Raw genomic sequence first — 10679 nt, forward strand, 5'->3', positions numbered from 1 at the left:
GCTCTCCTGACTATCAATAGTTGACTTGACAAATGTACAGTCATTTTTGTCCAGGACACCATGGGATCCCCAACTCTATATGCCCCAGTATCTGTCCGGGTTGGCTTGGTTCTGATGCCAGCCAAAGCACCATGTAAGAAGAAAATCACCCTGACAGAGGGCTTTCCTTACCTGGGGACATCACCTATCAAAAATGCAATGCAACTTGCATCCCAAACTCCATCTGCTTAGAGTTAAAAGTCTGAATGTCCAATAGGTTTTTAAGAAAACAGAATATAAAACATAACAAATCCTAATAAAAGGCTGCTGATATCTCCTGTTAGGATCTGTCCAGTGACAAATTACCAAATTAAAGGAGTGACTTTTAGAAGTCATTAAAATAACGTAGATTGTTATTCTGCTCATGCGCAAAATCTGTCATACACTACAAATCAGTATGACTGTATGACATGTGGAGTCTGTCAGGAATTCATTTGAGTTCTGATGTTCTTTTTACATTTAAACAAACTTGTCATTTCACCCAAAACCTGGAAAAAATTCCTACTGTACTTATCAACCACAAAATGTTAAAGCTGCTTTTCAAGGACCACAGTGACATATTTGCCAAGCAAATTATTATTGGGACTCTAAAAGGGAATTCTTCACCAGGTTTTTGCAGCCATATTTTAGAGCAGCATGATGTTGGACCATAGACCCTGATTCTAACGATGTGTCACTTACTGGGCTGCTTGCTGCAGTTTTGATAAAATCAATGTTATGAGCTGCAGGTCTATCAGTTTTCTAAATGCTGAGCTGTGTATAACCCCTCCCAGTAAATGACACATCACTGGAATCAGAGTCCCTGTCTCTGTATAATGCTGTTCTCAGATTAGGTATAAAAAGCATAGTGACATGATCCATTCAAACACCAGCACCACACATAATACTTTGAAAAAAATAAATAAATCTAAGCCCAAAAAGCTTTGTGATGGTTTTTTAATCAACAGTAAACAAGTTTTCTTAAACACTTTCACAAAGATTTGCTCATGCCCTATACGCCTCTTACCTAGCCAAACCAGATCTCACACTTTGCAGTGACGAGGGCCAGTACCCTGAAACACTGTGTCTGCAAATTGAGATTTTGGCTTTGGCTTTTATCTTAAGTCATGTGACAAGGCTCCTTAAAGGGTCAGTATTGACTTTAAAGGATTGCTACTTCCAAAAGGTGGCACTAGAGTTCTAGTCCTCTCCCTCTCTGAAAAGACAATTTGCCTATAACCAGTTGTCTTTTAATGCATCCGGAAGCCCTTGCTGCTAGTGGTCGGATTTATGACCTTCTTTTCTGCTTGTAATGGCACAGACTTCCATCAGCTGTGATATCTTAAAAAAGGACAAAAGTTATCCAAGAAAGAGAAAAAATCACCCTAACCATAAAAATAATAATAACGGAGAGAAAAGGGATGCTCCTCTCACCATACAGGTGTAGGAAGCTAGCAGGTGCATATGTAACACCCCAGGTAACCAGTTGTTACAGTGATGTTGCCTTCCTTTCGGGGAGGGTAATGTCATGCTTGGAGGCAAGGAGGATTTCCCTTTACCAGGTAAGCACCTACATACAACACATTCTGAATCCAGGCCAGAAGGGGGAGCTATGAACCCGGATTCAGGGAAACTCCCCCAGCTTTAAATATTCTGGTCTGGAGGAGGAGTTAGACAGTTTGTCCAGGGAGGCCAAGGAGATCAGTCTGGAGAGACTGAGCATGTACATAAAGGGCGGCTCAAATTCATCTCATCTCCGACTCCCCAACACTGTCTCACTACTGAGTATGTACATAAAGTGCAGCAAAGATTCATCTCATCTCCGACTCCACAGCACTGGTCACTACTGAGCATGTACATAAAGTGCAGCAAAGATTCATCTCATCTCCGACTCCACAGCACTGGTCACTACTGAGCATGTACATAAAGTGCAGCAAAGATTCATCTCATCTCCGACTCCACAACACTGTCTCACTACTGAGCATGTACATAAAGTGCAGCACAGATTCATCTCATCTCCGACTCCACAGCACTGTCTCACTACTGAGTATGTACATAAAGTGCAGCAAAGATTCATCTCATCTCCGACTCCACAACACTGTCTCACTACTGAGCATGTACATAAAGTGCAGCACAGATTCATCTCATCTACGACTCCACAGCTCTGTCTCACTATTGAGCATGTGCATAAAGTGCAGCACATATTCATCTCATCTATGACTCCACAGCACTGTCTCACTATTGAGCATGTACATAAAGTGCAGCACAGATTCATCTCATCTCCGACTCCACAGCACTGGTCACTACTGAGCATGTACATAATGTGCAGCAAAGATTCATCTCATCTACGACTCCACAGCACTGTCTCACTATTGAGCATGTACATAAAGTGCAGCACAGATTCATCTCATCTCCGACTCCACAGCACTGGTCACTACTGAGCATGTACATAATGTGCAGCAAAGATTCATCTCATCTAAGACTCCACAGCACTGTCTCACTATTGAGCATGTACATAAAGTGCAGCACATATTCATCTCATCTATGACTCCACAGCACTGTCTTACTATTGAGCATGTACATAAAGTGCAGCACAGATTCATCTCATCTCCGACTCCACAGCACTGGTCACTACTGAGCATGTACATAATGTGCAGCAAAGATTCATCTCATCTAAGACTCCACAGCACTGTCTCACTATTGAGCATGTACATAAAGTGCAGCACATATTCATCTCATCTATGACTCCACAGCACTGTCTCACTATTGAGCATGTGCATAAAGTGCAGCACAGATTCATCTCATCTATGACTCCACAGCACTGTCTCACCACTGAGCATGTACATAAAGTGCAGCACAGATTCATCTCATCTACGACTCCACAGTACTGGTCACTACTGAGCATGTACATAAAGTGCAGCACAGATTCATCTCAACTAAAAGCCGAGATCCTTAGATCAGGAACAGAACAGGCATTCATAGGACATTTCATAACTTTCCCAAATCATTCTGTATTATATATTGTTGGAGTTGGTCCATTTTATACCAACTCTAACTCCGACTTCACCAAAATGGACACCAACTCCACGACTCTGACTCCACAGCCCTGGTGTGTAGATGGTCCTGAAGAGTATACCAAGTGGGTCGTGGACTGAAGGGGCTCCAATGATAGTATGATTTCCTGATTATCTCATTATTGTCTAATAGTACAGTGCCCATTTAAGACTAGGGCTGAAGACCATGCTGTATTTGCTGTAAAAGATTAAAGAAACTAAATGGAGCCCGGCACCGCTGTGAACAGATGAACAGGTCATGATTTATCGCTTCGTCCTAGATATCAATGAAGCAATTAGAATCAGGGACAATCCAACATATACGCCTAAGATGTCTTTTCTAAACACTTGTATACGTTCCACCTTTCCACTTCACATCGGACCGCTCTCCTTATTTTATAACACTTGTTAACGGATTTCTCTTTAGCATCAGCATTATCTACTTTATTACTTTATGGAGGATAAAAGAACCTACGTTATGCCGGGAGCTTCCCGGGACTTATAATGTGATTATAAAACTCTTGTGTTCTGTAAGTTGTAAAAGTATCGCACTGCAGAAACCTTGTAAATGTCCCCATGATAATACTTAGCCCGGCGGGTTAATGATGGCCGACATTGTGTGTCATTGAATGCACCTGACCAACGAAATAGTGAATCAGCAGCACTTACCACGTGCGACATAAAACTATTTTGCATGGAAATTGCCGGTGATGGTGGGGTGAGATTTTTTTTTCTTTTCATAGAGATGGTACGAGCAAGAAACCTTTAATAAGTCCAAGGTCAGTAGAGCAATCAGGATGTGATTACATAGCGAAATGAAATACACTTTATAAGCGAGGTCTGCAGAGAGTGATGGAAAAGGCTCCTTCTGCAGCATAAAAGTCATTTATAACTAGATTTTCTCAAGGAAGCAACCTGTTTATGCCTAATATATGGCTTCCTATCTGGTTGTGCTGCATCCGAACAAGCATTCACTCATCATCTACTATTCATTAAAAACCTGATTCCATCAAGTGCTCCGGCCCAGCGCCGCGTCCCACAATGCCTTTTCGCTGTGGGGATGCGCAGATAACAGAGAAAACCTATGGCTCTGTGTTGAGGAAGAAGAGAAAGAATCCCATCGGTGTGTGCAGGTTTTGTATTTTAAAGCCAGGCTGCTCCAAGATAAAGAAGAGAATAAAACTCCAGGGTGTCCCTGAAGTGCATTTTCTCATTGTTAGAGCCCAACTTTTATTATCAGCTTTCATAAACCTCCAAAATACAGAATATAACAATCCAGTGTAAAAATGAACTTCTAGATTTATCGCTATAATAATTGTAATGAGAAATGGCCTCAAAATATAATTTTCTTAAAAAAAAAACTCAAAGTGCTCTATAGACGCTGTTTTTTTTTAAGGCGTCTTAAAGAGTAGCTACACATAATACATTTTTTTCATAAATTATTTGAACACATAAGAAACTTTTAGAGAAAAATGGCTTTTTCAACCTCTTAGTCGCTTCTTGTGTCCTGCACTAATCACTCTCAAACACTGCTCAAATCTGTCTACATATCTGTCCTCAGTGAGGGTTTAAATTACACCTGCTGCTTATAGAGGGTCTATAAACAGTGCATGGATGGAGCTGGAAGGATGAAGAGGCAGAGCACATATAGAAAAACTAAGTCTTCTAGTGACTTGATCCAACAGCGCTGGAAACTGACAAATAATGCTGGATACAATCAATATAATGTTCAGAAGTAGTGTTATTCCTTACATACAAAATGCATTATTGCTTATTCTGAAAGCTTAGCTGAAAGGGCAGCCAGTGAGATTTTAACATAAAAATATGTGGTTCTGTTTAGCAATATGGACCTTGTAAAACCATGGCTTATAAAAGGAGCTATGAGTGACCAAAGAAAATGACGGAAACAGACTCAATCACTTGGATTGGTCACTGACATAAAGCACCTTAAAAGAGAATCTTCATCAAATTTTTCCTACATAATCTGAAAGCAGCATGATGAATGGGAAGATAACCTAATTCCAGTGATGTGACACTTACTAGATCTTGTGTTCTTTCAAAAAACAAAACAAAAAAACTTTATTTTATTATCAACAGCAGATCATTACAGGACAAGGTGTCTTGTGCCTCCTAGTCAACTGCTCTGTGTAACCCCCGCCCCATCAATGATTGGTAGCTTTCTGTCAGTATCAAAATAACAGAACACAGACCAGCAAGTAGCACATCGCAGGAATCAGGGTCTCAGCCTCTACATGATGCTGCTTTCAGAATATATAACTAAAACCTGCTGACAGTTTCCCTTTAACAAACATGAACCATTTATACATGAAAATCCTGGAGCACAGCTCCTTGACCTCCTAACGTATTGGGGGAAAAAAGCATTTTTCCAGTCTTGCTCAGAAACAGAAAAGGGAAAATGTGGTGAAAATTAGAGGAGCTCCTAATATGATGTATAAAATGTAGCCACTGTCAGTACTGTACTTTGGGATGTGCAATGTCTGCAGCAGATATCCTTCATATTGCAATAGAAAAAAATCGGCTATAAGCCGCAGCCAGCTCACCAACCAGACCATAGATAATTGAGCACGGAGATTCGTCCAGACCAAGACGCCAAGCAATTGCAGTATACGAAAACGTAGAAACTCCAGCTCCAATAAAATGGCAAAATTCTTTATTAGTCCAACTTCATTAAAACGGACATCCTTACACAGTAAAAAGGACGCAGGTGGTTACATGAATATAGGCAACGCGTTTCGATCACACAGGATCTTATTCATGCCCATATAAAACCCACATTCAGTCTTGCTTATATAGAAAAAATGGACCTATCACACACTCTATCAGAATCACATGATAAATAGAAAGGTCCTACGATGCAACTACATGCATTTTATCACAAGACAGAATGGAAAGATACAATAAAAATACATATAAAGAATACATATATAAAATATCAAACGTAGTGATATGAAATGTCATTCCTTTTGTTCTAACCTTCAAAAAAAAACAAAAAAACAGGTATACAGCCAATCTGGCAGAGTCACATGATAAATGAAAAGGTCCTACAGATCGCGACTGCATGCATTTTATCGCACAACAGAATGGAAAGATGCACCAAAAATACATATAGAAAATACATATGAAAGATATCAGCAATAGTGGTATGAAATTTCATTCCTTTTGTTCAAACCTACAGGGAATTTTGCCATTTTATTGGAGCTGGAGTTTCCACGTTTTCGTATCCTTCATATTGCCCTTTATTGTTGTTTCTTGAAGAGTGTTGTAAATCTGCAGATGTGATCATGAGGAACAGAACGTGTAACTTTGACCCAAACAGCCGGCATTGTGTGTTTTCTTCATTAATGATACGCCAAGAATCCTCTTCAGAAGGGAGGAATAATGAGGTTAATGGTCTGCGCAAGTTCTAGAATTGACTGAGAAGTGACAGATGTTTAGTTTATGTGGCATTGCACAACAAAGACAAAAGAGAACGTGGCTGGCATTGAGTTTTTCAGATCTACATGCTGATGGAGAGGACCAAAGTAAGTGTTGATTATACAAATATAACCCATTTCTGCCGGCAGAACAGATCGGTACTTCCCACTACGTCTGCACTCTTTGCTTCTACTTGAGAATAACTAACTTTTACAACATACGGTCATGTATTATGGAGCTGCACGCTTTAGCAGCAGGGATGAATTTCAATGTAAGCATGGCAGGTGCATCCCTTTGGGACTGTACAGTGATTCACCACGTCTCCATGTAACCTGTATTCCGAACAACTGATTAATGACTTTTGACAACATAGCAGTAAAGAACAACCCAACAGTATATTTAAAGATTTAAAGTGGATCTGTCAAGAGATTTCACAATGTAAACGGCATATGTTACAAAATAGACTTTTTTAGACCTGATGCTGTTTTTACCTTAAAAATGCATGTCAGAATGATTGAGAATTACACAGTCTCCACTAATATCGCATGATTGACTGATCTTAAGTGTCCACTTCCCTGCTGCTGCTGAATCTCTGCTCACTATACCGATTGACAGCACCTCAGTGCCCCTCCTCCCTGGAGCTTAGTGTCCTCCCACTAGTCTGATCCAGTTTTTCAGTGTCCCTCCTCCCTGGAGCTGAATCTCCTCCCACCTAGTCTGATCCACAGTTTCTCAGTGTCGCTCCTCCCTGGAGCTGAATCTCCTCCCACCTAGTCTGATCCACAATTTCTCAGTGTCCCTCCTCCCTGTTGCTGCTAAGATGTGACACTACTGAGAACATACTGCAGCTGTCAAGTTGGTAACAAATAAACTAAATACACTTTGACTCAAACTTTCGCTCATTAGGCACAGTTTAATTTCAAAATAAGTCCACCAGTTTCAGTTCTCATATATACACTGCTCAAAAAAATAAAGGGAACACTAAAATCCCACATCCTAGATATCACTGAATGAAATATTTCATTTGTAAATCTTTATTCATTATATAGTGGAATGTGTTGAGAACAATAAAACATAACAATTATCAATGTAAAATTAATATCCCATGGATGTCTGGATTTGGAATGATACTCAAAATCAAAGTGGAAAATCAAATTACAGGCTGATCCAACTTCAGGGGAAATGCCTCAAGACAAGGAAATGATGTTCAGTTTTGTGTGTGTGTTGCCTCCATGTGCCTGTATGACTACCCTACAATGTCTGGGTATGCTCCTGATGAGGCGACAGATGGTCTCCTGAGGGATCTCCTCCCAGACCTGGACTAAAGCATCTGTCAACCACTGGACAGTCTGTGGTGCAACGTGATGTTGGTGGATGGTGCAAAACATGATGTTTCAGATGTGTTCAATCAGATTCAGGTCTGGGGATTTGGCGGGCCAGTCCATAGCTTCAATGCCTTCATCTTGCAGGAACTTCTGACACACTCCAGCCACATGAGGTCTGGCATTGTCCCACATTAGGAGGAACCCAGGGCCAACCACCCCAGCATATGGTCTCACAAGGGGTCTGAGGATCTCATCTCGGTACCTAATGGCAGTCAGGCTATCTCTGGTGAGCACATGGAGGGCTGTGCGGCCCTCCAAAGAAATGCCACCCCACACTATTACTGACCCACTGCTAAACCGGTCATGCTAAAGGGTGTTGCAGGCAGCAGATCACTCTCCATGGCGTCTCCAGACTCTGTCACGTCTCACATATGCTCAGTGTGAACCTGCTTTCATCTGAAGAGCACAGGGCACCAGTGGCGAATTTATCAATCCTGGTGTTGTGGCAAATGCCAAGCGTCCTGCACGGTGTTGGGCTGTGAGCACAACCCGCATCTGTGGATGTCGGGCACTCAGACCATCCTCATGGAGTCATTTTCTAACCGTTTGTGCAGACACATGAACATTTGTGGCCTGCTGGAGTTAATTTTGTAGGGCTCTGTCAGTGCTCCTCCTCTTCCTCCTTGCACAAAAGCTGAGGTAGCGGTCCTGCTGCTGGGTTGTTGCCCTCCTACAGCCCCCTCCATGTCTCCTGATGTACTGGCCTGTCTCCTGGTAGCGCATCCAACCTCTGGACACTGTGCTGACAGACACAACAAATCTTTTTGCCACAGCTCGCATTGATGTGCCATCCTGTATGCGCTGCACTACCTGAGCCACTTGTGTGGGTTGTAGAGTCGATCTCATGCTACCACGAATGTGAAAGCACAACCAACATTCAAAAGTGACCAAAACATCAGCCAGAAAGCATTCATACTGAGATGTGGTATGTGGTCCCCACCTGCAGAACCACTCCTTTATTGAGTGTGTCTTGATAATTGCGAATAATTTCCATCTGTTGTCTATTCCATTTGCACAACAGCATGTGAAATTGATTGTCGAACAGTGTTGCTTCCTAAGTGGACAGTTTGATTTCACAGAAGTTTGATTTACTTGGAGTTATATTCTGTCGTTTAAGTGTTCCCTTTATTTTTGAGCAGTGTATATATATATATATATATATATATATATATATATATATATATATGAACAAAATGTTCAGTTTGCCTGATTTTTCTCTTTTTATAGGCACCTTTTTGAGTAAAATGAGAATTGTTCTTTTAGTATAATCTTCTGAAAACATGTCTCTGAATTTCCAAGCAATAAATTTTGAATTTTTTTTTCTGAAAAGGAGAAATGGTCAAAATGAAATCATTTAGAAACAATAATACCAATGTTTTAACTAAGGAAGAGTTCAGAAATCAATATTTTGTGGTATAACCATGATTTTTAATCACAGCTTTCAAGATGGAGGCTGGAATGGGCGCAGCTTGATGGAGGCCCCCCATGACTGCGTTGCCATGGGAGGGTTTTCCCATATTGTTTTTTAAAGGCCGTGCTTGGGATTGGCTGTAGGGGGGGAGGAGTTTTGGGGTTGGGGACGGGCGGCAAGGGGTGGAAATGCCGCAGCAGCAAGGCGCAGGAGCGCCACTCATCCAGCACCCTCCATCCACGTCACTACAGGACATAGCAGCGCTGCTCGGACCGGTTTTTTAGCGATACAGGCCCACTACGGATATCACAGCCTCTGTGTGTTACTACCTCTGTACATTGTGGATCAGCATATCCCCAGCCTGCTTCAGGTTAAGGCCCACTACGGATGTCACAACCTCTGTGTGCTATTACCACTGTACATTACGGATCAGCATATCCCCAGCCTGCTTCAGGTTCAGTGACAATTTCAGTGACAATTTACATAACAAGGGACTTGTCTTCCTGCCCTATGCCTGCTACTCTCATATGTATCCTAGCGTGCATTAAGCAACCCCATGAATAAGGCCTTGGAGGGTTGAAACGTTGGGTTCCTATCTGCAATTTTGTTTTCTTTTTGTGGCAACCTGTTTTGTGAACACAATAAACTTGTTAATAATTTTTGCAACATATCAGTTTCAAGTGTGCGGTAATTTTTGATATATGACTATTTTGGATCGCATGGTCTGTTTTACCAGCACCTACTTGCCTTTGACCTGAGTGCACACCATTATTTCTCTTAAGGGGTGGAAAAGTGCGGGAAAAGTCACTCGCAGAAAAGAACCCTGCGTGGAAAGCCCACCCACCCTCGAACTTTTTTCTGGGATGTTTAGTAGTCATTTTGGTGGTCATTTAACCATTCCTTGAAAAGGGTGATGTTGGTTTGTTTGTATTTTCATGATATTTCCATTGTCACAGTGGCAGGTGGTGCGGGGGGCGGGGGGCTGGGTTCTTGGAGTTGGTGATGTTTTATTGGAGGAAGGTCAATTGGATGGGGGTTGATCTGGCTTGTGGTTACGGCCTCTGGACTGGGATTGTCCTCAGGAGCTTTGGGTTTTTTTGGTTTTCCCTGAAAAGGGTTACATGGTGCCCTCGAGCTGGTGGTCACGGCTGAGGGTAAAAAAGTGTTGGTTAGAAATTATGGGGCTTTTTGTGCCTATATATATATGATGCCTGATCTTTTAGCTCCAAGAACCCTCCCCCTCAAGTTTTTTCAGATGTTTTTTGTTATAATTATAATTATTATGTTTTGTTTGTTAATAAAGCTGGCCGCTGTGGCCAAAATTATCCAAAGAATTTAACGTGTTATGTTTTTATTGCATAATTAGCGCTAAGTGGG

This window comes from Ranitomeya imitator, chromosome 2 (genome assembly GCF_032444005.1).
Source record: "Ranitomeya imitator isolate aRanImi1 chromosome 2, aRanImi1.pri, whole genome shotgun sequence".
Lineage (NCBI taxonomy): Eukaryota > Metazoa > Chordata > Amphibia > Anura > Dendrobatidae > Ranitomeya > Ranitomeya imitator.